At 38.6% G+C, this 12,296-nt stretch overlaps 1 long non-coding RNA gene across 1 annotated transcript; it reads left to right on the top strand.

The window, feature by feature from the left end:
* Window positions 1-1,369: 1,369 nt before the first annotated feature.
* On the top strand, window positions 1,370-11,534 carry LOC114063919. Its single transcript, XR_003572645.1, has 3 exons — window positions 1,370-1,458; window positions 11,202-11,321; window positions 11,422-11,534. It is a non-coding gene; the product is annotated as an uncharacterized LOC114063919 (long non-coding RNA).
* Window positions 11,535-12,296: the final 762 nt, after the last annotated feature.

Below are 12,296 nucleotides of genomic sequence, written 5' to 3'. Positions count from 1 at the left end.
GAGCCAGGATGAAGCTGCTGGGATGTAAAATCCCAACTGATGTCCTGAAGGCCATGAATGTCTTGCGAAAGTCTAGAGCCAGGATCTAGGGAGAAGCTTTTGCAGTTGGAAATGGCTGATATTTAAGGTTTTGAACCTCCAAGCCCTCTGGGCTTTGATTGCCATTCCCATGGAACTACCCCGTGCCCTTCAAGACACTAAAGCCAATCCAACAATCTTTCCTTTGCCTGGATTCCTGCTGCTGGCAGTGGGCACTGGGCCATGTCCCCTACTTGGAGTGATGTGTGAAAGGGGCAGCACAGCCTGTGGTGGGGAGGTTTGGGGTCTTTTTTGTGAGGGTGCCAAGACAGATGCTCAACATATTCACTCCCTGTAGACTCCAAAGCCAAGATATGCAGACGTGGGGCTTTCCTGCACTTTTTCCTGCTCAGGCTCCACAGCCTTTCCCACACACCACCACACTGCAGAGGCCCTGCTGATCCCACACCATGCACCTCCCACTGCTCCAGCACCAAAACCCCTCCTTCTCCCAGTCATTAGCTCCACCCAGGCTGGAGGGTTTCTGAAGGTGCGTGCAGGGTGTGGGAGCCGTGGGTGCTGCAGAGAGTCCCGGGTGGATGCCATGCTGGAAGGTGCAGGCTTGTGGCATCCTGGGCCTGTCAGATGCTGGGGTTGAGCTCCCAGGGCTGCCGATGCCATCCCACAACAAGCCCATTGCCCCAGAGGTCCCTGAGCTCAGCCCTGAGGAGAATAAGAAGAAAGAAAGGGAAAGATATGAGAAGTGGATAGCAGTCTACGCGAGATATTAAAGGACTTGTTATAGACTTTACATGTTTGGACATGTTTGGACAGTTTGAAATAGTGTTTGATGTTGTATTTTGATTATATTGATTATACTATGTTGGAATATGCTTTTCCCTTCATGAATTTACTGTTCCCTGATTGGTTGAGATTTCCCCTTCTCTGATAGGTTGAAATTTGCTGCAGTATGGGCGGTACAGTTAACACTGTCAGTTCATGGGATTGGTTGGTGGTTATGTCATACATTTTGTGATTTCCCTATTGGTTGTACCCTCATGTCAATCCTGAAGCTCCTCCCAAGTTCTAGTCCCTTCTACCCCAGACACTATAAAAGGCCTGTCCTCCGCTTAGTGAAGGGGTAAGATCTTCACTCCATCTACCACCAATGAAGCCTACCATAGAGTGAAGAAATCCTCGTGTCGTCCGTGCCTCGTCCTTCACTTGGGCTGCGACACAGCCCCTTCCCAGGCAACTGTCCCCCAGATGCCTCTGGATCCTTGAACATCCCTCTCCCAGGTATGTAGCTCCCTGGATAGCCCCTACCCAAAGCAGCCAGAGAGTGAGGCTGGCAGCTTTCTAGAAGGAGGCCTTTAGATTTAATTTCTGACCTCATTTTACATCCTTCGCAAGATGGGTCTTCATCTGTCGGAATGGCAGGTAGGTAACCCAGGAACAATCTGCTCTGGTTCCTGCTAGTCTGTGGTATCATGCAGTATTATAACTATTTAAAAAGAGGGCTTTTGTGTGATACTTGTTTTCTAGTATATCAATGACGTCAATGAACCTACCACAAACGAGTTAAAATCCACTATGAAATGGTATATTCTAGAGTTAAGCTCTCTAAAACCTTTTGATAAGCTATTCATACACATTTTCACAACATATCATGAAAACTCCCCTGTAACTTCTATTTGTTAGATCTATAATAAAATAAAACCCAATTTTTTACATTTATAGATAAAATATCTAATTATATATAATTAAATATCTTTTTATATTATATCAATACATATAGTTATATATTTTATTTATAAAATAAATACATATAAAATTTTTATGATTTAATACATTCTTGTATATAATTTAGCATGTAATATTATACTTTCATGTGAAAAACTATTTATTACGTTCCCATACTTCATATAGATAACAAGCATAGTTTTGTTTTCCCAGTAACTTCACATACACCTAAATTTATTGAAAAGCTAATTTAGGATTAATTTGTTTCATAGCAACATAATTTTCATGTCAGACAATAAATACATAAATGTGAACAGAAATAATTCACACAGTGCTTTGAAATGCAGTAAATATATCCTCAAAGTACCAAAATCATGTTGAAAGATATAAAAATCCAACTTTTTTGGAAATAGTGGTCACTAGATGACAAAAGCCACAAAGTAGCACACAAACTATCTTGCAAGATTTGCTAAATAGAAAAGGGTTTATATTTGTAGAATAAAATGGGGTTTTTGTTGGGTTTTGTACCATTATTGTAATGTTCCTTTGGTATAGATGAAGGAATTCTTAATTCTGGAAGAATAGAAAAGATTGTATACAGTATGTTTACTCAGATGTAATTTCTCAAACCTACAGTTACTTTTTGTTGAGGTAATATGTTGGTGTTGCAATGCAAGAGTACATCCACACTGAAAATCTGCAACAACAGTAAATAAGCCTTTTTTGTGAGCAGAAATAACCCCCTTATTCATTGTTTCTATGGCATCAATATAACACAAAGCAATGAAGAAACTGCTTTGGACATTGTACCAATATCGGTAGGACATCTTTGGAAACATTAATGTCTTGTCCACAGAGAATAAATAGTGTTGCCTGCTCACCATGGCTTTTGCTTCTTTGGTTCTTCCAAGGTGAAGGGAAGGGATTCTGCCCCTCTGCTCTGCTGTGGTGAGACCCCACCTGCAGTGCTGCCTCCAGCTCTGGGGTCCCAGCACACGAAGGACATGGACCTGTTGGTGACTGCAGAGGAGGCCACCAAGAATCAGAGGGATGGAGCACCTCTCCTGTGTGGAAAGGCTGAGAGAACTGGGATTTTTCAGCCTGGGAAAGAGAAGGCTCTGAGGTGACCTAATTGTGGCCTTCCAGCACCGGAGGGGAACCTACGGGAAAGATGCAGAGAGACTTTTTACAAGGGTCTAGAGTGACAGGACAAGGGGATATGGCTTCAAACTGAAAGAGAGTAGGTTTAGATTAGATATCAAGAAGAAATTCTTCCCTATGAGGGTGGTGAGGCACTGGAACAGGTTGGCCAAAGAAGTTGTGGGTGCCCCATCCCTGGAAGTGTTCAAGGCCAGGCTGTTCTAGTAAAAGGTGTCCCTGTGCACGGTGGGGCATTGGAATGCGAAAGACTTTAATGTCCTTTCCAATCCAAACCATTCTGTGATGATGCTATGATCCTAGATGTGATCAAATCTGTAAAGCACAGATGAATAGGAACTAAATATAATCACAGCAACTCAAAATTTTCTCCCCTTTTTAACTATGTTTATACCCTTCTGCATGATGGGAATGTATATGAATTCATATGTATATGAATGTTTCTCCTTTTCAACTACTACAGATGTAATTTGTTTATACTTCTCATATCTGGGGGGAAAAAAAAAAAAAAAGGAGGTTTAACATTTCCAGGAGGAATGTTACATCAGTGCAAATCAAAATAGAGTGAAAATTTCTTCTATCATCAAGGGAAAATGGGAATATGTTTTCTTTTATGGAATTTCTTGAGTTGTAGAGGGCAGCACCTGAACATTATTGACCTTTCTAGAATAAATGTTCCAGTCTTAGTTAGCTGAATGACTTTTCTTTTGAAGTCTTTGGTATTTTCAAGTGATTGACTTCGAAATATCTGTTGCAGTGTATCTTGATAGTGGATGTGTGTGGTTATTCCCAAGCCTCTGTTATTTTCAAGTGGTTCATATTTCATCTCAGGAGCTTGAACTAGATACCTTTAACCTCTGAAAAGTTTTTACCAGTATGTTTGTTAAAATACAAAGTAATGTGAAATACAGCCCCTACTGGAGATAGGGAATACAGGGAATGATGAGAGACTGTGATTGTGTTGTTGTAATCAGCTGTTGTAGTACAGCTGGGTACAGGAGATGACACTTGATCTGATAAACATTTGCACCACCGAGGAATTAGTTTAATTTTTATGTTAGAGAAAGAGAAGAATGTTTTCTCAGTAAGTTTGGTTTTTTACATTATTTAGAGTCAGGGAAAGATTAAATCACTTTAAACCCTATACAGAATACTAAAACGAAGTTAACTGTAAAAGCTGGTGTATCCACAAAGTAGGTGGATGCATAATGTTGATGATGATGTATACATGTGGATTTTTTTTTTTTTTTCACAGAACAGTTTGTGACGAACAGTGTGTCAGGAAATCCTTCTACAACAAGTCAAGTTAAGTGTAGGCTTAGACGTAGAGTAAATGTGGTATTCACAGTCTTTTTTTTTTTCTTTTTCAGCCATGGCTTAGATAAACGTGTCAGTTTTCTCTTTCTGGATAGTGTAAACAAAACCTTGAACTTTTACTTTAATGTAGGTTGAGTGATTTCACGTTAACAGCAAACTCTGAACGGTGCTTGGTTCTTTATATACCAGTTCTCAGGGAAATTGATTCCATTTTAATGACTGCCTCCCTCTTCAGCACCTTGTCTGAACAATCCTAAGAGTGTCCCCAGGAGATGATTTATGAGCCAATTTGGAAGCTGGTACGCCAGAAGTAAGTGAAAGTGCCTCTTGCTGGCCTGAGCTGATCCTGGAATACCTTGTAGGAGAGTAATGAATGGAGTACTTCTGTGTTCTGCACCATTTCAGAACGTTTGTGACGCTTTCCTTTCCCTACAATAGCAGCAACGTTCCTGTAAAAAAACATCACCAGGCTTGGGGTATTTTCCAGAATAAGACTTCTTTTTCCAAATTTTCCAAAAAAAAGACTAAAATCTTTTTTTCAAAGAGTATAAATTTTAAAGCATTTGTATATAAAACATATAGGAAAGCGAGAATGTTTGATGAACTATTTCAGGATGATCAGATTTGGCAAATATACAGAATCACATTCCTGTTGTACCATGCTGACTTTCAAGTTTTGGTACGCTGAACGATACTCTACTGTGGGTTATTCCCAGTGAAAATCTGAAGCCTGAATAGTGAATACAGAGTAACACTTGGCAGTTTCTGTACGTGTTCTTGTTTTAAATTTTATACCTGGATGAAAATAAAAGCAGAGGGCATTGTCTACTTCAGCTGCAAGCTTAACATTTCAGAAAACTTTCATTCTACCTTGTTGCAAGCACCTTGTAGACAAAATGGAGAGAAGGAGACATCTAGGAAATGTAAAGTTATAAAAAGTAAAACTATTTTAGCACTGTGTATATCTTTTCATATATAGTGGTTGTAAATTTGAAACAGGTAAGCTATGTGCTTTTTAAACTGGTTTAAGAGTTTAAAACAAAAATCAGTGTAGGTAATGTTTAGAATAAAGGATACAACAGAGAAGACAAGAGGTTTTGAGTATCTAAGAAATTTTAACAAGTGCATATGCCAGCCTAGATACTCTTGAACCTCACATTGGACACATTCATTGGATAGGAAAAAATGCCCTTTATTTCTTATGATATATGGAAAGAATTTCTAGTGTTATAACAGGGATGGAAAAAAAATGAAAATCCATAATGTTCTTTATTAAATAGAAAATTAGCCTTAGCAATTTCATTAGTCTTCCAACTGCTTGTTTAGGAGGTAAGGGAGAGACTCTATCCAGGCTTTTCCAAATGCCAAGGAGCGTCTAGGCTATACCTTTTTAACCTAGTTTCTCTGATTCTCTATATAATGATCCCTTCCCCCACCATTTCAGTGTTTCTTCCGAAACCAATTCCCGTGTAGTTGAAGACTAAAGTTGAGTCATTCTAGCACTTGACAGAAACTCCATTCAGTACGTTTGCTATCACAACAAAAAGAAAACCTGTCATTATACCAAGAAGGTTTCAAAGAATTGGCTAACAATGAGAGGTTAAATGAGAGGTAATTGTATTTCACAATGGGGATATTTATGAATTAATGAAATTTGGGGGTTTTTGTATGCCAAGTCAAACAATGAACTACATTTTCAATCATCAGAAATGCACCCTGACCTCCTCCCTCCCCCTGCCCCTTAGTTTTTTTCTATTTTGTTATAGCTTAAATTGTTTCCAGCATCCCCATGTAAGAATATTTTGTTGAACAGAGGCAGCAGCTGATTTATGTTTGTGGGGTGAGGAAAATTCCACATCTTGGCTAGGAGGGGTGAACAATTTAGGAAACATTGCTGTTCATCTACTAATTATATCAGCCTCAACACATTCACTGAATAGGAAATGCATGGGTTTGGATATTGGATATGGCTACCCTTCTGTTGAATAAAAATACTTACTTTGAAAGCTATCAGCAGGACAAATGGTAGCCCAGTGGGTTTTGTCCAAAACAAGCTTAAGATAAGGGACTGAAGAATTTTATCATTAATAGTCGTAACCCTTCTTACACCACACCATCTGTATCTCTGATACAGATTTTGACACTTTCAGAGACGGTGAAAATTTCCTGTGTTATCAGAACACTGTAGAAAGTACCAGAGATGATGAATTATTAGTAACAAACTAGTGATTATCTTCGTAGTACTTTCATCTTCCTCTAGACTATTCTAGACTCTGAATACTCACAATAAATGACTGTCTGTGATGATGGAAGATCAGATTTGTTGATCAGAATTATCTCTGCCCATAGTGGGCACATGCATACATCCAAACCTGCATGTGTGTGTATATGTATGTGTGTATACATGTGTCTGTATGTAATAGCAGTAATTCTGTTCAATTTTGCCTAATGCCTAATACCTCAACACACCTTGGTGCTTCTGTGTATGACTTTTAATTTGTTGTGTACTTCTTGTTACTCTTTTCTGCGTGTTATACTATAAATGCAGCTGGGATTCTAGTCTTTTGTTCACATGTGAACCAGGGCAATGTGGAGAACATGGATTTCTTTTGCATTCCTTGTGGGAATAATATTACTGTATTGTGTCTTACTAGAGAGAGAGACAAGCTATTCTTACAATAATGAAAGCAATGTTCTGCTACATTGTAAACTGCATTCAGGAACAAATTACCCTTTATTAATGTCTCATTTCTTATATTGCTTTCTGTCAATCAATAATAAACTGCTAAAACACAATTATCTAATGATTGCATTGATGTATGGACATGTAGAATGTTTAGATTTCACGTTTATGATGTAAAAAGTTATTAAAGTGTCTAAGTAGTACATAAGTTACATGAGTTATAAGCATCTGGAATCTTAGTAGAAAATCAGAGTATTTGATACTAATTTTATAAAGTAAGTGGTCATGAAGAAAAAACAAGTGTTTTTCCAACACAGCATAATGAACTATTTCTATTTTAAATATACTTAAGCATTTTCATGCATAATACTGTGGCACTTATCAATGCTATGTGCTAACAAGGACATCAGCTGTAAAGTATCCTGTTAGAGTTTGTTTAGAGAGGCAATCAAAAGCTTATGTAGTCCCTATTGAAGTTAGTAGACTTAACTAAATTTTTTCTCTTGTATTTAATGGATTAAATAATTCTTAAAACAGATACCACAAGAATTTAATATATCTTTTTAAAACACAGGTAAGAAGAACTGAATCTATTCAGTTTATTGATAAATACACCGAGGATGATATTCAGAATTTTTGAATAAGCATAAGCCAATTCAAGTCCCACAAGATTTCAGCCTTCATACCTTGGTGCTCATATTGTCTTTGCTATCAGTAGTTTCACAGTGCTTTATTCTGACTAATTTATTTTGTTACTTTAACCTATCTTTAGGTTACTTTAACCATTTACTTGTGTCTCAATTGCTTTTGATTCCTGACTCTATCCAGACTATCTCAGTTGTAAAACCTGTTTGGGTAGCTGAGTTCAGGTTTGTTTCATAGTGTTATACAGTATCTGGCACAGGAATGTGTTTGTTTAGAACAACATTTGTGTGTTCTTGTATCTCATAAAAAAGGGAAATTGAGTGTGTGGTGCTCTTTCTGAGCAACAAAAGGTACACGATACACTGCAGTGATTTGTGCTTCTGTGTTCAAATTGGATCTCTTTTTTTTTTTTTCTAAAGCTAAGAATAAGGGAGAACTGAAAAGGTAGGTGATATATTGATTTGTTTATTAGTGCTTGATCCTCTTAACGCTGAAGTCAAGTGGAATGTGTTTTTAATTTCAGAGTGAGTAGAATCTTCTTCCCGAGAAATGATGAAAGTTATTTTCAGGGTGAAGTCCCAATCTTTTCACTCTCTCTAATCTTCTCCCATTAATAATATAATTTCACTTTTAGGATATGATCTGTTCTATACTGTATGGAGTACAATGCTGACTTTCTAGATACACAGGCTTTTACATGATGGTAATTTTTGATCTATAATGTGTTCATGGTGACAATATTTATTTATGCATCTTAAGAGTATTTAATCAAGGAAAGTTATTTTTCCCAAGACTCTCTGCAAGGCATCCTCAAGTAGCAAAAGCAGGGCAATCAAAGAGCATGTAAGGGTTTTTTACATAAAGACATAGAGGCATAAAGAATATAAGCTAAAAAATCATATTGGGAAACTAGACTACTATAGGTTGTACTGTAGCTATTATGTAAAGAAAGGAACTGCTAGACAGTTCTTTTAATGATGTGCTAAAGATCTCTTAATCACACTACCACCTTTTGCAGTAAGGAGACTGTAAATCTCTTAATACATGAGACTTGTTACGCGACATTACAAATATATTACTGGCCTGTCTTTCCAGAGCAGCACACTTTTAAACCAGGGCAAAGTCAGAACTCAGGTGTGCAGAGGTCAGAGCAGGTAATTAGCACAGCCTGTTTTTGATCCTTAGGCATTTTGTGGTGCAGGGGTCTGTACAAGGTAAGCTCTTCTGGTTCAGTGTGTACACAAACACTCTCTGCCCTCAGAGCTGAGCATCAACGAATATTTTCATGTGCCTGTGCTACTAGGGTTTACTAACTAGTCTGGCTAGTGGTGTGAGGCTTGAACTTGTGAGAGTAGCTCTGAGATGAAAGGGAAAAAAAAAACCAAAAACAGCCCAGACTGAGATAATTGGGTTTGTTCAGTCTGGAAAAGAGAAGGCTCTGGGGTAACCTATTTGAGTCCTTCCAGGACCTAAAGAGAGCCTACAGAAAAGATGGAGAGAGACTGTTTACAAGGGCCTGGAGTGACATGACAAGGGGGAATGGCTTCAAACTGAAAGAGAGTGGGTTTGGATTAGGTATTAGGAATAAATTCTACCCTATGAGGGTGGTGAGGCACTGGAACAGATGGCCTAAAGAAACTGTGGCTGCCCCATCCCTGGAAATGTTCAAGGCCAGGTTGGATGAAGCTCTGAGCAACTTGGTCTAGTGGAAGGTGTTCATTCCAACAGCAGAGGGGTTGAAACTAGACCTTTAAGGTCCCTTCCCACCCAGGGCATTCTGTGATACTACAAAATGTGATAAAAGCATCTGTCATTGGTGTATGATTTACATAATCCAGTTAAATGTGTATTAGGAAGGAACACATTTTGGCCATCAATGTAAACATTTTTACAACACTTGAAAGCTGGATTAGAAGTAATATCTGACCTGTGAAGCGTTCAGAGTTTTTATATTGTAAAACCAGACTGTGGTTCCCATTACCTTGGCTCTGGAATCTGTCAGAATCACTGTGGTCTCTCTAGTGAATTAATATTTAGTACCGATACCAGTTAGGCAATGGACAGGTTCCCAGTTATGGGTGAGCTAGTACTTGGCACTGCTATTTCAACTGTAAGTACAACAGCATAAACTAGGAGGGTTGATTTGGTAGCAAAGCGGAGCTCTCCCCCTTCTCAGTGCTCTTACTGTAACAAGCTGTGAGCTGCCATTGCTCAGATGCTTTGGGAAATGTGCCTTACAGTCACAGAATTATAGAACCATTAGGGTTGGAAAAGACCTGCAAGATCATCAAGTCCAACCTTTGACCAAACACCACCTTGTCAACTAAACCAAGTCACAAAGTAAGGAGAAGAAATTGGCTGAAAGTCAGGAATTCACCTCCAGTTCATCTTATAGCAAGGTCTGATGAGAGCACAGCCACAGGATGATAGCAAAAGCCTTGATAGCACAAGTACAGGACAATATCAGCAGCACCAAGAGTACAAACCTGAACTACCAATGGTAAATTACCGGTCATTTAAAGAGTGCAAGTTCAAGATGTGCGAAAGTGTTTCTAGGGAACAACAAAGAAAATAACAAATATGTGAAATACTGCATTTTTTTGTGGAAGCATAGAGAAAATGATAGAATATAAAAAGCAGTTACATCCTCTTCAGGCATGGGAAGAAAGGAAGAAGGGAGAATTGTTCCTGCATTGCCACTTGATTATAGGTAATGCATGTTGTCACTGTTTATGCTTGACAGTGTCAGGCCCTTCTTCCCCCCTTTTGGGAAAAGAGCACTGCTTCCTGAATTTTTCTTCATCCTATGTCCCTTCTGTATGCTCAGTAATCATATGCAAAGGATTATCTTCATAAGTGTGCTTAAATAAATTAGAAGCACATGTGTTCTGTGCTGTGACCTTCACACAGTGTTGCCACATCACTGGGAAGCAAACTTGGATGTGATGCTGTCCAAGAGACAGGTTCAGAGCCAGGGAAGGACAGTGGTCACTGGTTCAGCTCATCTTGGAATTTTCTTTGCAAGCAGAAAGGACAGGGCTGGTTGATGGTCCAGTGGTTTTATTGTGGTTGCTGAAACTTTTTGCTTGCTCTGACTAAGAAGGCAGTAAGTAAATTCACAGAATGTTTGATTTTGGAAGGGAAATACGGAGCATCTTTAAGAATGGTTACCCAAAGAAGGTTGCTGAGGGCATAGCTGGGTTTTGAGGATCTCCAAAGATCATTAACTGTGTTAAAGCTGAGGACTCTTGTCTGTTTAATTTATAGCGGGTGCATTGAATAAGAGCATAGGATTTAGAACTTCTATTCATGTCTCCTAAATCTAAGCCCTAAATTATAATCTTGACTGAAATAGACAAATGATAATTTAGCTTCTCCTATTGAAGCTGAGGTCCTGTAGAACAGATAAATCAAGAAAGAGGCCCCATGATGAGCAGGACTTTGGTTTCTGCATCTGTAATTCTACCTGCCTCAGCAGCCCTTGGCAAAAGATAGAACGTAATCCTGCCAAACAGGAAACAAAAATCTATTACCAGTTTGTGATAGTATGCTCTCCTTTACTGTGCTTGCAATCTAATTTTGTTAATAGTTTCTTCTTGCTGCTTATTGAAAGAAACAGTATGGATTGTGCCCCTAGCTTAGCCTTCCCTGAGTCTTCCTACTGTGACAGGACTGCTGAAAGGTCAACATGAGAGTTAGCGGTGAAAGGAGAGTATGTGAAGCAGCTTTTCCCTTCTTCAACCTACTTCATATAAAGGTCAGAGGTGACAATAATGTGTTCTTTGGCTGCCTTCTAAAATAAACCAAGCACTTTTCTGTTCCCTAAAGATCTGTTTATGGATCTGAATCTTGGACAGACAGAGACTACTGGCTGCAGCTTCACATATGGAGTGGATTAGAAGTGCTGGTAAACTACTTTGGATGGGAGTTGTGTTTTAGATACCCAAGAAAGCAAAAGGAGACACTGAAGGTAAGAAATGTTCTCAGCATTCCCTTATGCATCGTGGATGTCATTTAAATGCTTTAACATGGTTTACCATTAAAGAAAGGATACCCTTTTCTGTTTAAGGACTTGGACACCTCTGGGAAGTCCTTTGTCATATATGCATGAGTTTATTTCTACTTGCTAATAATTGCAGAAATAAGTTGAATATATATCCTCATCCTTGTCTGTCTTTGGTTTTGAATGTAGTTAGTAATTGCTTTATGAGGTCTCATTAAACTGGGGTATATGACTGGTAGTGATTATTCCTAAACGCTTCATTTGGAGATGCTGATATCTGATATTTACAAATAAGTAGACATAAAACTTACAAAAATTATATTCTTGCAACTTAATGGATGTAACAGACTCTGAATTTCTTAATGATAAAAATACTTAGCATCCAGCTCATTCCTTAAATTATCATGAATGTGTGCTAATGACAGTGTAGGAGAGACTGTGGGGTTAAGAGCATACAGAGTGCGTATGGGGGCAGTCCATCTCTAGAATTGCATCTGTTGGGTGGCTCTTTCCTTAGTATTTTGTTGTTTAACCAGTAGTAAGGTGGTGGTTCCCTGCTTGTTACAAAGTCTGAAAGAGAATCAAGTGAATATTCTGACAGCAAATCAGCTTCATAACAGGAGAGCCAAAGCAGCTCTAGGCAATGGGGAAGACAGATTATAGGACAAGATGTCTAAGAAAGTTAGAACTAAGAGTATGAAGAGACATGTTTGGCTTTTAACAGATTAA

The sequence above is a fragment of the Empidonax traillii genome, unplaced genomic scaffold, assembly GCF_003031625.1.
Source record: "Empidonax traillii isolate 1590-97213 ecotype Southwest subspecies unplaced genomic scaffold, ASM303162v1 scaffold500:size455409, whole genome shotgun sequence".
Taxonomy (NCBI): domain Eukaryota; kingdom Metazoa; phylum Chordata; class Aves; order Passeriformes; family Tyrannidae; genus Empidonax; species Empidonax traillii.
This window is presented reverse-complemented; position numbering and strand designations above follow the sequence as displayed.